Raw genomic sequence first — 21,384 nt, forward strand, 5'->3', positions numbered from 1 at the left:
ACTGGACGAAATCAGAAATCAGAGACAATAACAGGTGAGGAGGCAGAAATGGAGGGAAAACAAACAAGACAGGAAACACAGACCAAATAAGGAGATGGGGCGGAGACAAAGACAGATGACAGGCAGGTAACACAAAGCACATGGGGAACAGGCAAAAACAAACACAGGACAATACACAAAATGGCCACCAGGGTGGCACAAACTCAACAGTCCGGGCCAGATCCTGACAATCTGGACGTAAGCATAGCCTTCAAGAAACAAGGTTATCGCAGTTGCTGTGAGACATACGGCCCTTCTCCAGTCTCTCTCAAAATCAAAACACACCCAATTCACGCTTGGACTTTTCGATTATGTTTCCAAATGTTGGGACTGATGGACACTGAACTCTGGGGGTTATTTGAACGTTCGTTGTGAAGTGGTTTACTGTAAAAGGAGCGTCGGATATCCCGCCTGTCTTTGCACAATTATAGGGCCATGATAATGCATGCGCTAGCCTAGAGTCGAGAGAAAGAAGACTAAATAAATATGCAGACATGTTATGTGCAATTCAACAATTGCACGCATGACATATAAAAGATATATTCCTAGCATACATTACTGTGTAGTAAATTGAGTTTATCCAACCTGCTGGCAAGCCAAAATGCGTTGCACATGGCTTTATCATTGTCCTCTAAAATGCAATATAAGCAACTTGAATATATCGCACATCCAGTTTGAACACCCTGATGGACACTGAACTCTGGGGGTTATTTGAACGTTCACTGAAGTAGTTTAGGCTACTGGACTGTAAGAATTCTAACCTGACTCTCGCTAGGCGAAACAAAATTCATCTGGCGAGAGTCAGGTTATAAGAATTCCGCCGGTCTTTGCGCAATTGGCCCGTCTTTGCGCAATTGGCCATTGATTGACGGCCATTAATTAATCAATATAGGTGGCCTGCACGCACAGAGTTTGTTTGATGCATAGAGTTTCCGACCGTTTCCCCCTGAGAGCTTAGAGAATAAAATGAGGAAAGCTACCTGTGTTTTACATAATGTGTAACATTTATTCACATGGCCAGTTCAAAATCACCTAAGGTTTTGACTGAAATGTGTGGCGATTATGTGGAAAAACATTGTTTGGAGTGGATGGCGGGTGTTGGTGTAGCTGCAGGTGCAGATGACATGACTAGCTCATCCATGCATCTAGGATGTTGGTGCAGAGATAAATTGAAAATGAGGATTGGTAATGTCGGACTAGCGGTACTAAAAAAAATCGGAGTAGGGGCATGTCTAAATAGAGGCATGTCGTAATAACGGTATGTCATAATAGAGGGTTGTCGTACTAACGGGATGTCATAATAAAGGGTGAACCCCCATCATAACACCTTTGCACAGAGGAAATGCACAGATATATGCATCAGCCGAAGTTCCCAAAGCAAATGTAGGCTACGTTTCAGTCCCAACTTTATCTAGTCACTTCCAGAGTTTGTGTTTTGGCCGGCGTTAGCGCACTAGCCAAGTAAACGGCATTAGCTCGCTTCTGCTTGATTTAAATATCAGCTGAGGTAACGCTAATGGGTTTGAAATCTATTTCTCCGAGCTCGGTAGTGGTTCTCTGCATCTATGGAAGTTCATTAACAGCAATCGGTAAGGGTAGACTTAAAAGATGAAAGTGTTGCGGTGAATTAATTGTTGTTTTTGTCTCTTGCAGGAGAAGAACCTGATTTTTGGGGGAACATTTTCTAACAACATTCAATAAAATGAAATGAAAATATTTCTGGCATCTTTCTTGTGTCTTTATAGATCGAATCATTTATAGCCTAGTGTAAAATGTGCAATCTCAAGTTCCGACCTAAATAAATAAAGGTCGTATAAGCCGGGGGTGGGCATAGTTTTGATGAGTCGTTGAAACATTGGCTCATCGTCGTTTTCGATGATTTGCCGACATCCCGGCGATGTCTTGTAAATGAGCAAATGCTTCCTAGGCGATGTCTTCTAGACTGTAACAGCATTCATCGGCCCGACCTCGGTAAGATTTATGTGTGCTGTCTGGGTCATCAAATAAGTTATTATTTTGTGTACATGCTTGGTGTATGGATTAGAGAGTTTTATCAGGCCATTAAATGGCTGGCCATTTTTTACAGTCTACAATACACAGATCCTTGTCGATTGTATATGGATCTGGTAAGCTCTCAACATTCCAAAGGTTTTTTTGTTTGTTTTTTGTGTTGTTGTAGTCAGCATGATCAGGGCTTCCATAATCCATGTTGAAAATCTACTAGCCTGTGTACAGTCCAGTATTTAGTGACTGTATGTGATTTTATGTGTGCACCTTAAACCTGCCAGGTCATAAACTAACGTAAATGTAGCTAGCACCTTAGCAAATAGCTTGCATCTGTCATGTCAAATATGTACATAGACAAAGGCTTAAATATGTAAATAGTTAGTAGAATGCTTGAACATTCTATTTTGGCCTCCAACTACTTCCTGTTACATTAACATGACATATGGAATGTTAATGCCTGCATCTTAGAAGTCACCAATGACAGGCAGACACCCAGAGCTTCGATTCAAGCTCAACCTCACATGAAGAACAGTGCATTTCCTCCATAACGCGGAAGCGATGCGGGCCATAGTTTTGCACAAATTGAAGCAGAAATACACCAAATCTTGAAGAAAAAAAAACATGTGTAATGAAGTCTTGGATCTGTTATTCACCTATTTTGATTCTGAAGGAGAATATCTGCCTTTTGGAGAAGAATATGATCGATCGTCTATTGACTGATAGTCACGGAGCGTCGACAGTGTCCACTAAGCATACCATGCTTATTTCGACCCTCTGCCCAACATAGCTGGAGGTGCCAGTGACAATAGTGATGATAGTGTCCTTAAGGGGACAGATACTGTGGCTTATGAAGGGGTAGGGTCGTGGTAAAATACTGAGTTTTCAGTTTGGTAACCTTTGTGAATAAATTGGCTACAACTGTTAAACGTTTCATAAATCATGCCAAATGAATCGCTCACTTTCATGTCAAATTTGTACGTAGACAAAGGCTTAAATATGTAAAATTACATTTTGAATTACGCCGAGGGTGTGTCTGCGAGCCTTCTTGGCCACAACTACATGTAATAAACAATTACATTTAAACTGGGCTGATGAACTGCACTAGTAATTACGCCAAAAGTTCAAGGTGATGAAGTTCATACAAAATGAGTTCATTAGATTATTGGTAGCGACAATTCACACACAACACTTACCATAGTCACTGGTGGTAGGCTATCCATTATGCTCTAAAATTACAATCTATTATCTGCAAGGCAAGAAAAACGGTTTAAGCTCAACAAGTGGAATGTAGGCCTATAGCCTACTACACTGTATTAAAATGCTACGGAGTGACATCTGTTAAATCAAACCTGTTTCAGAATATTTTATATGAAAAAACATAAACATTACAGATTTAACGTTTGGCCGTCCTCTTACCACTGTCAATCTCACCCAATCTCACTGGTCTCGATAAGGACAGATGTCACCTGGTTTTATGCTACTGCACTGCCTAAGCTATTTTCTGTATGTACAGGAAACCCAACTTTTCACATGAATGATATATGGCCAGGGCATGAAATTGGCACCCGCCCACACGCCAAATGCGGGTAACTTTTGTGTTTGGCGGGTAAAACTGTCAATCTACCTGCCACGTTGGCGGGTAGCCAATAAGACAACACTGAGCAAGGAGATGCACTGTCTGGATTGCCGTAGGAAATGTACTCTTTACTCCGCTACATTTTCAATTGCCTTTCGTTACGAGAACAAGTTTATTATTGGAGAAAGTAGGCTATCTCAAGGGAGAAAAGAGCACCTCTCCCCCGGTACACAACGGCGTGGGAGAAAAGAAACAGGGCTTCAGAAAGCATTGCTACGTTTCCCCGCGATTATAAAAGTGATGGCTGGCCTATGTAGCCTACTACACAGAAGTAGATGTTCTATATAGCTAACAACTCAGTTAACGCAATGACGTCCTGCCAGTTGCTGCATCTTCTGGTGAGGCTGCCAGAGTGCCAACGAGACTAGAGGTATGGCATGACACGGAAACTTCCACATATATTCATTTCTGGCCAACATCGTTCAACAGTCACATTGGACAAGGAAAGTAGGCCTACAACTTAATTTACAAGCAAAGCAAATGCACTGGAAATCGAGCATACAAGTTAGAAAAAGCCTAGCATTCATTTATGTAGCCTCAATGTTGCAGGACATGACATGAGACGGTCGGCTGAGAAAACAGATAGCCTGCTCTGTCGCTCTACCCGAGTGGATATGCCTAGGCTATTATAGCCTAAATATAGGTCTACCCATAATATAGCCATTGTTTTTAGGTTACAAAGTATATTAAATAAAATATATTTGAATAGGGCTATGTTTGACTATATGATTAGCCTACAGAGGAGGAGAAAAGCAAATAGGCATAAAGGATACTTTTGTATCCCTTTAAAGGTCCATCAAAAATATAAAAATGTAGGCCTACAAAAAAGTAACTTGTTAGGCCTACTTGAGTAATTTATTAACAAAGTACTTTTTTACTTTTACTTGAATACTGTAATGTGTATTATGTACAAGTTCAAGAACCATTCTTATGCATTTTCTGAGCCGTTCACCTTTATTTTGGGCACAAAATAATTTTGGCTGGTAAAAAACCACTGTGGCAGGTGGATTTCAAAATTCACCTGCCACAGTGGCTGGTGGCCAAAAAAGTTAACTTCAGGCCCTGTATATGGCCTACATTAATTAATTCATTAATCCATTGCATGTAAATAAAAACAATGGCAAAACAATGCTTGAACATTCTATTTTGGCCTCCAACTACTTCCTGTTACATTAAGTAAGTATAACAGAGTTAGCATGAAATTAGTACAATAATATGTTTTCAATGTCCTATACAAATATTTTGTACATTGATGTTCCTTGGGGTCAGTTTGACCCCAGCTGTATGAAACATAGGATACATGAATATTTGACACAATATGGATATTATTATTTGAATAGTATGAGAACATTCTTGAATTTCCCCTGGGGATAAATAAAGTATCTATCTATCTATCTATCTACATATTGTTATTATCATTATTAGATACACAAGTACATATTACATATAAGTCATTTTGGCAGGACTGTATAAGTCAAAAGGGGAAGCAACAGCAAGCATTTGGGCTGCTGACACTGGATGGGCAATATTGCCAGCCAGGGTTCCAAGGATCATAAAGGGGTGTGGGGGGGGGGGGGGTGGAATTGTTTTTTAGGGCTTTTGGTGGTGGCTATTACACTCTTGTTAAGTACCTGTCACAAAAAAACTGGGTAACAATATGAACTAGAATTGCGGTTCCGAGGAACTGCAAGAGTGGGTTTGATCAGTGGCACGGAACTCGGCCTCATCCAAGGATTCCAGCGGTACCTCATTTATGAAAATCGGGCACACGGATCAAAAGTTGTCTGCATTAACGCAACATCCAATAAGCTAAAACGCATAAATAACATGGTTGCTATGCTGGTTGCTATGGTGGTCGCTAGGTTGACATTACAGGGGTGGTTTCTAGGTTGTTGCTAGGGTAATTAGTTAGTTGCTAGTAAGCCATCTTAAGCTGACTGCATAAAGTGATTATTTTAAGAGATACATTTTCAAACCAGAACTGTGTATAGGTCATGGTTAAAAACGTATCAGAATCTCAGAAATAATCAATGCAGTAATGCAGCCAGTTTAAGATTTTTTAAGAAGTCAGATTTTTTAAAGGCAATCAAATTTCTGCTGACTCTCTTCTGGCTGCGGTTAAAGGCCAGCGCCTGCTGAGAGGCCTGAAGGGTCAGTTCTGAGGTTGTTGGCTGCTGGAACCGAAAAAAGGACTGCATTTTCTTAAAAGACTGTGACTGAAGTGCGGGCAAAGTTTGCACAGAAATGTACGATTTTTCCCACCCTCATCGACCTTGTCATAAAACTTGTTTAAATGATCACACGACGCCTCCTTGCTGCTTTGTTGTCTACATCAGCATTTCTCAAACTTCTTTGACCTGAGGCCCAGTCAAGGCATACTTTGGGGTCATAGGGCCCACCTACATGAACCCACCCCCTCCTCCCAACCCCTATCAAATTGTAATGATATCACAATTATTATTTTTATACTATATTGCCTACATGCACTTCAAAACAGTCAATGTTTAAAGTACAAAGATTGTTTACAAAAGTTTGTGAAAGCATGCACATCAGAGTACTGCTTTACTAATGTAAAATATAATTAGGCCTACACTAGTTTCATTGTTTTTGCATTGTTGCATGATTGATATGCTATTTAATTACATTTCATTTGAATGCCTGAATGTAAGAATTCAGGAAACACAATACCAGCTTTTAACATTTCTGTTGTTAGTTTATGTAAATCACATAACACATGAACTGTTTACATACTACTGATAGCCCATTACTGTACACAATAATACTGTGCCCATTCATTAACATATATTAAACATCAGGCGTCTTGTTTACACATTTAAACCATATTTGCACTTCGAATTTCGCTTCCAAACTGTAATAACTACATCTACAAAGTCTAAAGAAGATAACCATGTAGTCTGTTCATAGATAAGATCAATTTTGACAGAACTACAGACTTCGTGAAAGTAGCCTAGTAGTCCTACATAAAAGGCTCCATATTCACTTCATTGCAAAATCGCGGTTGGTCTGTTTACACACTAAAACCATATTTACACTTCGAAATTCGCTTCCAAATTGTAGTAACTACATCTACGAAGTCTAAGGAAGATAATCATGTAGTCAGTTCATAGATAAGATACATTTTGACAGAACTACAGACTTCGTGAAAGTAGCCTAGAAGCCCTACATAAAAGGCTCCATTAACTTCATTGCAAAATCGCGGTTGGTCTGTTTACACACTAAAACCATATTTACACTTCGAAATTCGCTTCCAAATTGTAGTAACTACATCTACGAAGTCTAAGGAAGATAATCATGTAGTCTGTTCATAGATAAGATACATTTTGACAGAACTACAGACCTCGTAAAAGTAGTACCTAAAATGAGTGTGATAAATGGCCATCACGTAGCCTAAAGCATATAGCACTAGCATATGACAACAGCAAATAGCTAACGTTTACGTTAGCCTAACTTACTTATCGTTGACGTTGACCCCTTTGACGTTGACGTTCTTTTTAATAAACTGCCTGTAGACTTACACAGTTCTGAATGCTTCGGTTTACATGTAGATACCCTCATTATGCTACGGTGTGAGTGTGTTGCTATTTGGAGCCTTGGTAGCTATTTATTTTTAGCCTACTACGTTTAGTTCAAGTGCTCTGGTTCAAGCATCGTTGTGTTTGGTGGGTCAGGTGACGAGCCGTCGGATCACAGCACAGCACCCAGAATGCATTGCAACTTGAATAGTGATGCGTGGATGTGCATAATATCTGTATGAATGCGTGTTTCTCAATGTAATAATCTATACAACTGTACACATGACTGTGTTTGAATGGAGCTAGCTGGGCATAGAACTGGGCTGAATGGATTGGGAAAAAACTTTATTTATTTAGTTTTTTAATGACCTATATGAACATGGTTTGGCTTTAAAAAAAAAGTCTCCTCTTTTTTTACATGACCTTTACACTTAGTGCTGGCAAGGCATTGAACTGGGCTGAATGGATTTGGAAAATATATATATATTTTTTTTAATGACCTGTATCAACATGGTTTGGCTTTAAAAAAAAGATGAGACAGCATTACCTTTACACTTAGTGCTGGCAAGGCATTGAACTGGGCTTCATTCAAGGATTCCAACGGTACCTCATTCATGAAAATGCCATGCTGTGGTCTTGCTGGATCAAACCCACTAATTATAATCATTTTCTGAGGGTTTATTTGGCTGGGGTCAAATTGACCCCAAGAATAAAGAGTGTCGGTAAGATTTGAGGGATAACACAAGGGTTAAACAGACCTCTACGCTTGTGCGCAGGCTTTAGCAGTTCACCAATAGCGCCACAGGGTGGCACACTTGCACTGTGACAAATGTTGTCCTGGCTAGAACTCCTTGTTGTGTCATTGGTTAAACAGTACCATCAATGGTGGACTAACTGTGCTGCAGTATCCCAGTTTAGGTAGACAAGTGCTGGATAGGCCTACGACATGAGACGCTGCCTTCTACGTTTGAAAGCCTCAAAGCTTCTTGAAGGAATTCTCTTTTCAGAGCACTGTTTCACATAAAGCTTGTTTAACTACAGTACATAGTGTGTTCATTTTACTAAATCGTGCTCTCGTTTTATTAAAAAGTACACTTATTTTACCTAAATTGTGTGTTATTTTTCCAAAAATTAAAATGAGAATGTGATGAAATAAAATGAGTGCAATTTAGCAAATGAGCCGACAATGTAGTAAAATAAACACACTGTTTAGTAAAACAAACACACGATTTACAAAATTGAGCGCACAATTTAGTAAAATGAGCACGCACACTTTAGTAAAGCACATTCCCTCCATATACACAAGCAAATATGTTGCAAACATACCCCCGGTGTTCCGTATTGGAACATGTAATTTAAAAATTCAATTTAACAGTTCAGTTCACAAGACTGTGTGAAAGTGCAAAATGCAAAAAACAACGCAAACTGTGTGTGTATATTGAAAACTGCTAAACATTTTGTACTAGCACCACAGGTATTGTGTGGACGCAATCTGGCACATTAGTTAATGTGGTCACACTTATACATTTCTTAAATAGTTAAATATATAGATATATAGACTTTATTTACTTTGATTTACTTTACTTTACTTCTGCATTGTTGCACTGTTGAACTTACTCATTTGCTCTATCACCATGACCACTACCACTATCACCATTGCACTACCACCATGACACTCATTCGCAGAGCACCTTAGAGCACCTTAGAGCACCTTACCATATCTCACTATGCACAGAGAATCACAGGCTCAGTCCCTGCCTCAGTCATTGCAAGCGCCTTTGATTGATTAATCACCACTATGTGGATACTGTTCTTAGAATGACTTAGATTAAGTGTTAGTTAGTATAATTTGTATTTTTGTCATTTGTATTTTAGTATATTTTTATATATTGTATTAAGTGTTAGTTAGTATAATTTGTATTTGAGTATATTTAGCATATTCTTTATCTTCTACTGTCCTTATTGCCTAGTTGTGTTTTTATATTATATACTTTAACTACTATTTCTGATGTTAAAGAATGTGTTTGTGTTGTATGTATGCTGCTGAGACCTTGAATTTCCCCTAGGGATCAATAAAGTATCTATCTATCTATCTATCTATCTATCTATCTATCTATCTATGTGCATGTTTTGACATGCTCATAGACATATAAAAACATTTAGACACATGCAAACATCCAGTTCCAAATGTTTAAGTCATACGTGATTATTACTTTCAATACTATACTCATGTCATTTTACACCTATTTAGTCGAGGCGTCCATTGTAATGGACATTAAAAAACAGTAATAAAGACATGATTTATCAAATAATTCTTTTTTCCCCTTTATTAGTAAAAATCAGCTGAATAACTTTTTTTAACAGAAAAAAAATCAGGTCTGAAGGGATTCCAGCAGGGGTTAAACAGACCTCTACGCTTGTGCGCAGGCTTTAGCAGTTCACCAATAGCGCCACAGGGTGGCACACTTGCACTGTGACAAATGTTGTCCTGGCTAGAACTCCTTGGTGTGTCATTGGTTAAACAGTACCATCAATGGTGGACTAACTGTGCTGCAGTATCCCAGTTTAGGTAGACAAGTGCTGGATAGGCCTACGACATGAGACGCTGCCTTCTACGTTTGAAAGCCTCAAAGCTTCTTGAAGGAATTCTCTTTTCAGAGCACCGTTTCAGATAAAGCTGAAAGGCCTCATTGTGTGAATCTGTTGGACTTGTACTGACGCACGAGTCCTCAGGTCTCGTCCAGCGGCGATTATGGTTTGCGGGCAGGCGCATGGCAGGTGAATCCACTACTGGTTTGGCATTGTCCTGGTCTTCGACAGCCTGCACGTCAGCATCTTCTGGTTGGGCGAGGTCCTGAAATACCTGGGCTGACGGTTGTAGACTTGGGATGGGACGATTTGTCTGCTGTAGCTTGTATGGGAGTGTTGGATGGAGGGTCCATATATTAACATTTCTCACCTTGGGATAGATGAATCTCCCCAAAATCTGGTAATCCTGGAGTTTTTTCTGGGACACCCCGCGCAGACTCATCTCATTTACTAAATCTTTGAGATGTATAAAGTCCACATATCCTCCATTTTGAAGTACTGCCACGCATGATATGAAAGTCAAGGTGATCAGGTGTGTAGATGTCCCTGTCATTGCTGGAGGAAGTCTCTCCAAGGATTTTGCCATCCATGGCATACCATGCTCTCTGTAAAGATAGGTGTCAAACAATTAGAATCTATTTTAATATTTCATTTCATTTCCTTCATTAATTCAAGGCAAAAATGACACTTGTATTACAAAGTCATTGCACATAAAGTGAACTATTAATAATTCAAGGCAAAAATGACACTTGTATTACAAAGTCATTACACATTAAGTGAACTTTTTAAGTCATTGTGTCAATTTTGATGACTGGCTTAGAGCCAATGAAAACCACAAATTTGGTATGTCAAAATGTTGGAATAATTTTTGGAGACCTACCTGTATAGTTCGAGTTGATTCGAATAACAAAGTGTGCGCCGTTCTATTTCTGTCAAAACTTTGAGAGTGTTGGAAGCCACCACTGACAATTGTGAAACACGTCCATCTTGTTGAAGATAAACCCAGTCTTTAAAATTCCAGTTTATCCTCCTTGTCCCTCTTGTGTCCACGAACTTGAAGGATGGGAAATATGCAATGGCCTCTGACGCAAAGCCTTCTTCTAGGCACTTTGTCACATCCTGCCCTTTATCTTCTACCATTTCGCGGGCTCTTTTAAAGGTGTTGGGTGGAGGGAAACTGTTTTTCGTCGCGAGATCACAGGAGAGAGTCTTCACATCCAAGGCACCGACCAGCCTGCCTGGGGGTTGGTCAGATTTAAGCTCTGCCCACGGGAGCCTGTCATTTCTCTTGTACAAGTCCCCCAAGACGACCTTAATTAGTGCAACCCCTATCACTGGCGGACCAGCGTCGAGACATTGGCAGAATGTCCAAATCCTCTCAATCCGTGTTCTTTGGAGGGCATCCATGGTCCAGTGCTGCAGGGGTGGTGGTGACTCCTCAACACTGGCACTGTTATGAGGAGCAAGTCCAAGAAAACCTCTCTCATGTGTGATGCTTCTCTCTCTCAGACTACATGTTCCCAAGCTTGCACTCCATACACTGTCCAGGGCTGACAATGGATGGCCAAAGAACAGTTCCTCTAAGGCCAGCTCTGCTTGGAAGGCACGCCAAGTCATGTCATACCTGCCTACACCCTCGCTCGATCCGAAAGCCTCTTTGAGGGTGCCAATGAGGAAGTGAACAGCACACCGTACTACAGAAAGCAGGCCCAGGCCATCCGTTAAGTCTTTAAAAGGCACTAAGAGAGCGTTACTACCCAAGAGCTCAGTTAGGGCATTCATGTTGAAATGTTCAGCTGGCGCCACAGCAGTAGGAATTTCACCATACTCAAACCTCACAACCTGCTCTATCCGGCAGCCAACCTGACAAACCAGGCGATTGTTTAAGTCTTGCATGTGTGTCATATATTTGAGCGCCCTAGAAATGACTGCAGACTGGTGGTTGGGATGGGATAACCTGCAGGTTGCCAAAGTACCACTGACCGGGTGTTTAAAGGGCTGGCGGTAATGGGCATGTGGGGTATCCGCATAGAGCTGTACAAATGTAATTAAGCCACTCGGGGACAATGTGTCAGTAACGGCCTTGCTCAGATCCATTCGCAAATTATTCAAGTTGGATTGAAAATTGCAGGTCTCGTGCATTCCTAGTGTTGAAAACAAGGATCCTCTCACACCGGTAATATCCTGCAGACCAAAGCGGGAAAAGAAAAGGTGCGTGTCCTTCTCTGCCGCCGTTATTTTAACAGCCAAATGATAAGTAACAGAGTCCACACACTCCGGGTTGACCACGTCAAGTATGTCAATTTCTTCTGAATCTCGCTGGCCAAACTGCCCAAGGGTAGCAACTGCTTTCAGAAAGTTACAGGAGTTTACCGTCTCCACAGCCTTATCCAAGAGCTTAAGGATAAACACTTGATCCTGCCTCAAGACTCTGAAACTGCCCAAGTTTGTTGTTCCCTGTTTTTGAATAGTAGGGCGACACATATCTTCCAGTGGCAGGGAGGTAAGAAGCTTTTTGAACTCGGCAGTCACAGACCACAGCAGTTCTGAAGCCATCTGACGGTACAGGACAGAATTCTCCAATCTTACATCTGGGCTCTGTAGGCTGGCAGGGATAGCACAGAGTGTGAGGACGTACCCCCCAGTCACGTGGCCCAATTTGTAGCCAACTGCATTTTTAAGTGCACGGATGCCTTTTTCCGTGCACTTGGTCAGTGGTATATGTTTTTTCAAGTAGTTGTATTGTGGCGTCAGCTGCATACTGTCTGAATGTGGAAAATTTATATGGTAAATTTCCGACAGGATCCCCACTAATTCTTTCATCTGGAACATTATTCCATCAACATCAAATCTGTAGTCCAGGCAGTTGGGATCTGAGACGATAGTGGAGTGAATTGGGAGGCGAATATCAGCATGTAGAAAATCCTTGATGCCACTGCACTTTTCAAACTCGATTAATAGGGCGTTCGTGTTCTCAAGCGCCACATCCCTCAAGCTGACCGTGGCTGTTGATGGTATGGAGCTGGGTTGGTCCACCTCTTCTGCAGAGGACACATCCAACTCTTCATCGTCGTCGTCGTCGTCATCGTCGTCTCTGGGAGGTGTGATTGCTCTTGATGTGTCATGTCTGGACCTTGCAGAAGACTCACCCATCTGGTCATCATCTCTGAGAGGTATGATGGGCCTTGATATTGGTGTCAGTCTCATCCTTTTAGGGTCAAAAAGCCCTTCAGAGTCCACACTCCTCCCTTGCTGCACACCAGAGGTTCGTTTCGATGCACTGCGGACAGGGTTCAGTGTCACTTCTCTGACGTCTGATGTATTTGCTGATTGTCCACTGGTTCTCTCATCTTCAGGCACGGTAGAAGCTTCAGGTGCTGCACTAGGGTCTGCCATCATTCGCAATCTCTTATCTTCTCCTGGTCACTCTCACACCACACACATTTTTAAGAGTTTCACTGAACACCACATATGGCCAGCCAATAGAGGCTTTTGATATCACATATGATTACTGGCCACCATGCATATATGGTGTACTCTATCAGATATCATATATGATATCATATATGATATCTGATAGAGTACACCATATATGCATGGTGGCCAGTAATCATATGTGCTTCATGGCAAAGGCTTTTGCAATCATGAGTCAAATATTATATGGTAATGTAGTGTTTCATTGTATACTGTATCTTGCCTAATTGTGGTCTTAATAGTTTTATTGTCAATACATATGTGTGAATACAGAGTAACGGAAATACAGTTTAGCATCTTGCTCAGATCCAAATGTGGAACCCACCACCACAAATGCTCACTAACCCCTGGTGGCATCATATGTGAAATCCACTGCTAGAGATATCACATCTGAAGACCACTGCAATGGCATCGTATATGGGGAATCCACTAAATGATTGTCACATATGACGCTCAAACCCACAGTTTAAAAGACAAACCTGCTATCATATATGATATCTGATAGAGTACACCATATATGCATGGTGGCCAGTAATCATATGTGCTTCATGGTAAAGGCTTTTGCAATCATGAGTCAAATATTATATGGTAATGTAGTGTTTCATTGTACACCGTATCTTGGAATGAGATGCCTAATTGTGGTCTTAATAGTTTTATTGTCAATATGTGTGAATACAGAGTAACGGAAATACAGTTTAGCATCTAATCAGAAGGGCAAGTAGCAGGGTAAAGATGGGTATGAATAAGTATTGATTTACTAAAGAGCAATGTGCAGCTGAAGTATGTTAATATACAAAATATGCTGTACTACTATATATAAGGCAATGTACAGATGTACAGGTATACATATGTAATATGTAGCCTACTAATACACAGATGTTTAGATACATTCATATATGTGTATGCAGATGTACAGCGTGAATAGGAAGGGAAGGTTAAGCAGGAGACAGGGTTTCAATAGGGTGACAACCGTGGGGAACCTGCTGGTTTTAGGCTGAAGGTGTACACATCTCTTGTGACCAAGGAGAGCGGGCTGAACTCCAAGCTATGGGCCTTGGCTATTGGCAGTAGACCCCGATTCATATGATAGATAGATAGATAGATAGATAGATAGATAGATAGATAGATAGATACTTTATTGATCCCCGGGGGAAATTCAAGAAATGTGATTCCAGGTGATTAATCTAGAATCTCACCCAATCCTGAGCGCCCCCCCCCCCCCCCCCCCCCCCCCCACACACACACACATTAGCTTAGGCTAAGGCCTTGTGAGAGGCCTACTAGCTACTGTGATGGCTTGGGGAAGAGTGCTTGTGCTCACACGGGCTGCAGATACTCACAGAGGCCCCAACTTAGGCTGAGGCCTTGTCAGAGGCCTACTAGCTACAGCTTGACCTCTGGTTTGACGCTTGGAGTCTTTTTCAACAGCTATTTTAACAGTTTTTGCCCTTTTTGACCCCCTGTCAGCATTTTTTCGACCCCAACCTCCAGTGGCCTCTCCGGGCATGAATTTCAGACAGTTTGACCATTTTTAGCCTCTTCTGTTTACAGCTATTGGCTCCATTTTCACCGTTTTCAGCTTCCAGAGGGCTTTTTTTTAAAATTGGCTACCTGGAATTCAGAGGCTTGCCCTGCAGGGCCGGGAGAGGCCTGGGGATGAGTGCTTGTGCTCAGACGGGCTCAACTTGGGCCTAGGAGCAGGGAGAGACACAGAGAGCTGCGCTAGACCCCCCCCCAGCAAGCACAGCCACACACACGCACACACGCGTGCGCAGGTGATAGAGAGGGACATGGAGAGGGGCCTGTTGCTCACACAGGCTGCAGCTGCTCACAGAGGCTCCAAAGACTCCTCTCTGTCCCCTATGCGCATGTGTGTGAGCATCACCCTGTATCCTACACCTAAACTTAACCCAAATTAAACACGCTAATCAAACTAGCTAACACACTCTATCCTAAGCCCGCAACACAAAGTGCCAATCACCCCCCCCCCTCTGGGTACCACCCCCCCCCCCCCCCCCCCACGGACAACCAGGCTTAAGCACCGATAAGTACTGGTGCACTGTGCCCCACTTAAGCTAACCTCTCAAGGGTTAAGGCCTTAAGCAGAACCGAAAAAATCTCAAACCCATGGTATACCTGCGGATTCGCATACGATTCCGGCCCTAGCAAACCTACTAGCTCCGCTAGTGAAGACCGCTGCCAAAAGTATCAAATGTGGAACACACTTCCAAATGTGGAACCCACCACCACAAATGCTCACTAACCCATAGTTGCATCATATGTGAAATCCACTGCTAGAGACATCACATCTGAAGACCACTGCAATGGCATCGTATATGGGGAATCCACTACATGATTTTCACATATGACGCTCACTCCCACAGCATATGTGAAATCCACTGCTAGAGATATCACATCTGAAGACCACTGCAATGGCATCGTATATGGGGAATCCACTACATGATTGTCACATATGACGCTCACTCCCACAGTTTAAAAGACGACCTGAAAATTTTTGTTCACAAACTAGTGTGTGTGACTCGCCTTTTGACCCAGAGAGCGCTAAGAAGTTGGAACATTTCACTGACGGAAATTGGAATTGTGGAGGCTACAATAAACGGTATGGTACACAGTAAAACATATTTTTCTGTTGTTATTCTAAAGAAATCTGACCCATGTTTAAACTCTTTGGGACAGATGTGCATTCATGCTCTGAAGACAGCAAACTACATGTTGATGTACTAATAACCAGCAAGCTGACTAGACCATTTGAGTGAAATGATTTTTTCTTAAATTATTTTCCTTTTCAGGGCCTACATAACTCATCAGGATTGGTATTCCTTGGTTGTCAAGCAGCATTGACAAGTAAGTACAACATGGAGCAGATAGCAAAGCTCAATGGATCAGACATCCTACTCATAACATTGGTATTTCACTATTTCAATGAACTCTCTCTCTCTCTCTCTCTCTCTGTGTGTGTGTGTTTTTTGCATTTATTGAAGGATGGCCGCTGATAGGCGTATTGTCTACTGCCTGTTATGTGAGAAGCCTCATGAAAATTTGTCAAGTCACCTTAAGAAGGCCTGTATGAAGGACAACACAGAAGAAGAGCGTAACGCTGAGTTGACCAAGGCCAAAATATCCCAAAAAGAATGGACGAGAGTGGGCAGACGTTGGGAGTACCATGAGGTTGATTCCTTAATGAATGAGGAAGATCCCCTCCGTGCCCTCATCGACCGGCTGAAAAGCAAGGGCTTCTTTATAGTCAAAGACCCATCGGAAAGGTTCGATTCTCCCTTTAAATGACTTATGGTTTCAATCTTTATTAGTGTTCATAAGGCGTCTAATATGTGTCTCTCATCTGTTGTTGGTTATAATTAGCTCTCCAGCTGAGCAACGGCAGCTTCTGCAAGACGTCACTCCGTGGATGCGCAGTATGGTTGCCAAACTTAAGACTGGAGTGAACGTGGCAACAAACTACACGACACAGTTCCGATACTTTTGTATGGGCGTGTTGTCTGTGGTATACAACAAATCTTTGAAGAGTATAGAGACTTTCAAAGTACGCAAGTGTCCAAATTTTATTCCTGCACAACAAAATTAAATCATCTCAGTCATGAAATGCTTTTCATACATTTAAAGGTAAGAAATTATACCTGTTTCAAAAAAATTGTGCTCATTCATGTATACCATCTGCTCTACAGACTGCAGGTTGGGTTGATAGACAGCAGACATCAAGTGGTGTGACCATCCAATTCAGTGATAATTCAGTGGCCTGTACTCTCAGAAAGGAAGAAGAAGAGGTACTGTATGTTGCCACAGTCTAAACGACTTGAATAATGTATTCCAAATTCAATCTGGTTGCTGATATTTTCATTTAATTCAACAGTGGTTTGAGTTGTACTTTACCAAGATACGGCCACTGGCTTTACTTAGACAAGATGAAGATACGGACGACGAAGGCTGCTTCTTTCTAGGACAGAATGGTGGTCCCATTGCAAACACAAAAACAGATTTACAACGTCTTTGGAAGTTGTAAGTATATGTACTGTGCACACACACACACACACACACACACACAAGTACACTGTATAAGTTGATCCACAGACACCAGCTAGAAGATGTTTAAATTGGATCAGGTTCTATTTTTTTTCACAGTTCATGTCATGCATACATAGGTAAAGCATATTTATCTTTCCATGTTGTCAGTTGTGAGCAGAAAACTCAAAGCAGTGAGCCGATTCCAGAGGATACACAGACAGCTAGTGGGAGGTGTGTGCAAGCAGTGGTATATGTTCTTCCAAGGTCTGTGTCATGCACACCAGTGTAAACCATATGTATTTTTTTCCTATTTACTCAGTTGTGAGCAGACGACTCAAAGCAGTGAGCCGATTCCTGAGGATACACAGACAGCTAGTGGGAGGTGTGTGCAAGCAGTGGTATATGTTCTTCCAAGGTCTGTGTCATGCACACCAGTGTAAACCATATGTATTTTTTTCCTATTTACTCAGTTGTGAGCAGACGACTCAAAGCAGTGAGCCGATTCCTGAGGATACACAGACAGCTAGTGGGAGGTGTGTGCAAGCAGTGGTATATGTTCTTCCAAGGTCTGTGTCATGCACACCAGTGTAAACCATATGTATTTTTTTCCTATTTACTCAGTTGTGAGCAGACGACTCAAAGCAGTGAGCCGATTCCAGAGGATACACAGACAGCTAGTGGGAGGTGTGTGCAAGCAGTGGTATATGTTCTTCCAAGGTCTGTGTCATGCACACCAGTGTAAACCATATGTATTTTTTTCCTATTTACTCAGTTGTGAGCAGACGACTCAAAGCAGTGAGCCGATTCCTGAGGATACACAGACAGCTAGTGGGAGGTGTGTGCAAGCAGTGGTATATGTTCTTCCAAGGTCTGTGTCATGCACACCAGTGTAAACCATATGTATTTTTTTCCTATTTACTCAGTTGTGAGCAGACGACTCAAAGCAGTGAGCCGATTCCTGAGGATACACAGGTGGCTGGTGAGAGGTGTGTATTGTGTTTGCAAACAATTATCTTTTAAGGTCCCTGTTACACCAATGTAATGCACATTAATTTCCCTATATTCTCAGTTGTGAGAACATCAGTCAGAGCAGTGTTTCCCAAAGACTGGGTTAGGTTATTTGGGTCGTCAGCACAATTTATGTTGTGTAATAGGCCTAACTTATACCATTTAGCCAGGAAAGCTATCAGTTTTCTATTAGGATAGTTTACCACAGTCACGGCCCTCTGCGCAATTTTGTATTTAGAATAGCTCTGAAACTGGGGGGGGGGGGGCAACACGTCGCACAGGGGACAGCGTGGACATCTCATTCGCAAAATGAAACATTTCTGTGCGGACCTCGCAGTGGCAAAATGCAAGGGACATCAGCCTAATCAGCTCTTCAACTTGAAATCCAGTCAACTAAAGCAGGCATCCGTATGCGGACATGGCTATTCAATTTGCGTTATAGGCTGTAGATAGTTTTGATTGTAGATGCACTCTTTAAAGTTAATAGCAACCTCCTCACATTCCTTATTATTTCGGATTTAAAACGCTCAACAGTGCATTATTAGGCTACAATTTAAAAGGACATTTTAAACGCTATTATTTCCTCTCTTTTTCCACCTCGCAAACTCTATACTGTAGGCTACAGTAAAGGTGCATTATCTTTTGACTATTACGCGAAAGCCTCTTGTTCTGATATTTATTCATTTCTCATTCTTACAATCTGTTGAAAGGTATGTGCTATATGAATGAGTGAATGCTTTAATGTAGCGCTTTTGAAAGTACACCCAGCAGTCCTGAAATTAACCTATTCTCATAGCTCTTCTTCCTCAGCTTTGAATACAACAGCTCTTGACCAGTTTGAAACATTTGTTGAAATGTTTCCCGTCACTCTCAACGACGAACCACCCACAAAAAAGAGGAGGATGAGCGCTGGATTTGAAGGCCGTGACGTTTATGACAAGTGGAGAGGAGAGCAGTACAAGATGCGCTTAAATTATATCCTCGGTAAGCATCATGCCATGCATCATGTCATAAGTGTCATGTCTTTGAAAACAAAACAGAATGTTGTAGATACTCTAAAAGAGAAGGTGTGCTGATTTTCATTGTTTCTGTACTGACACCAGCTTACAATTCCATCTCAGCTCACATTGGCAGGCATCAACCGACTTTGGACAAAGTCCGTCTCGTCATCTCCAAAGAAAAGTGGCACGCAAACCTCCCGGACCTTAAGGATATTCTTCAGGCTTGGATATCTGAACAGAAGACGAGCATTGAAAAGGATGGCAAAATCATAAAGGCAGTTTCGGAGCAAAAATGGAAAGGGCTTCAGATCCAGGACTTTGGTGGAGATAAGGGAAAAGGTGAGCAAACAAGAAACATAACAAATGAAAAGCAATGTCAAGATTTGAAATGGACATGGCCGTAAATATTCTAGTCTGTTCTGTTGTAGGTGTCGTTGCCACCATGCCATTCACCAAAGGAGATGTCCTTTGTGACTACCATGGCCGAATAATCCCGGCATCTGAAGGAAAGAAATTGCTTGCAGAACAGCAGAGTGGAGAAATGGGCTATCTTTTTTTTTTCAAGACCAGAGGTGGTGCCAGTCTTTGTATGGATGCACAGACCTTCCCTTGTGAATGTCACCCTCTCAAAGACACATTTGGGAGGAGGATGAATCATTCTAAAAAGAAATTCAATGTCAAGCCGGTACATTTCCAATTGAAATTCCCTGATGGTTGCAGAGACACTATACTGTTCCTGGCAACAAAGGATATCCAGTGCAATGACGAAATCTTGTGGGACTATGGCGTAAACAAGACATCATTCAGAGGTGAAGGTCTTGACTTGGACTGGTTAGATGAATGAGACAAACATTTTTCTGGTGTTTGCTGACATTGCTGTGCTGGATTTGCCTCCTATATGCCGCTTTTAAGCACCAAAAAAGAACGTATGTGTATGTTGATTTGTATTCAAATAAAGTTCAAAGTTCTAGACTCTGCCCAATATCTCTCTCTCTCACACAAACACATACATACACACATACACACAGACTGCTAGACTATGTTCTCTCTCTGTCTCTCTCCCTCTCTCTCTCTCTCTCTCTCAAACACACACACACTCTCTCTCTTCTCTTTCTCTCTCTCTCACACACACACACACACACACACACTGCTAGACTGTCATCTCCCAATCTCTCTCTCTCTCTCTCTCTCTCTCTCTCTCTCACACACACACACACACACACACATACTGTGTTCTCTCTCTCTCTCACAAACACACACTGCTAGACTCTAGACTGTGCTGTCTCGCTCTCTCACTCACACACACACACACTCTCTGCTAGACTGTTCTCTCTCTCTCTCTCTCTCTCTCTCTCTCTGTCAAGAATCTTTATTGGCATGAATGTAGATACAATATTGCCAAAGCAGGTAATAAAGATGTAAAAAGAAAATTAAAAAATAATAATAATAATATTTAAAAAAAGAGATAAAATAGCAGTGAAATAGGTGAATAAATGAATAATAATAAAACATAACAATAATAATAATAATGACAATAAAAAAGAGCATTGTGCTTTGTTTATATTATTTGGTTGACTCCTCTCTCAAAATGTGGCAGGACTGTAGGTATTTTGAGGCAAGTTGGGTAAGTGACTATCTCACCCAGGAGGAATGGAAGTTTTAGTTCATTTTTGAGAGTAATGAATACAGGGTGAATATATTCTATATCATTGTAGGTAGTCGGTGAGGAAATGTAATTCATCCTCTATTGCTCCATTATTACAATGAGCACATAATGTGCACTGTCTCACACACACACACACACACACACTGTTAGACTGTAATCTCCCAATCTCTCTCTCTCTCTCTCACACACACACGCACACACTCTGCTAGACTGTGTTCTCAGAGTGAAAACATGCTAATAAAAGTCATATGTGATTACATTTATGCATTTAGCAGACGCTTTTATCCAAAGCGACATACATTTTGTCAGCTATCAATTACTTCAGGGCCCTAACATTTACACTATTCCTTTTCCAGAAGCACTATCAGAAGCACTCTTTTTAGAGCTCAT

At 41.5% G+C, this 21,384-nt stretch overlaps 2 long non-coding RNA genes across 2 annotated transcripts; both read left to right on the forward strand.

The window, feature by feature from the left end:
- The first annotated feature begins 16,665 nt into the window (after positions 1–16,665).
- LOC143103545 (uncharacterized) lies at positions 16,666–17,555 on the forward strand. Its single transcript, XR_012982887.1, has 4 exons — positions 16,666–16,840; positions 16,983–17,081; positions 17,168–17,313; positions 17,488–17,555. It is a non-coding gene; the product is annotated as an uncharacterized LOC143103545 (long non-coding RNA).
- A 685-nt stretch (positions 17,556–18,240) lies between these two features.
- On the forward strand, positions 18,241–20,240 carry LOC143103575 (uncharacterized). The gene is made up of 4 exons (XR_012982899.1): positions 18,241–18,305; positions 19,124–19,311; positions 19,449–19,667; positions 19,757–20,240. It is a non-coding gene; the product is annotated as an uncharacterized LOC143103575 (long non-coding RNA).
- The last annotated feature ends 1,144 nt before the right edge of the window (positions 20,241–21,384 follow it).

The sequence above is a fragment of the Alosa pseudoharengus genome, unplaced genomic scaffold, assembly GCF_046254945.1.
Source record: "Alosa pseudoharengus isolate Yale_2024_CS ecotype anadromous, Long Island Sound unplaced genomic scaffold, YU_APseudo_1.1 YU_APseudo_1.1_scf_48, whole genome shotgun sequence".
Lineage (NCBI taxonomy): Eukaryota > Metazoa > Chordata > Actinopteri > Clupeiformes > Clupeidae > Alosa > Alosa pseudoharengus.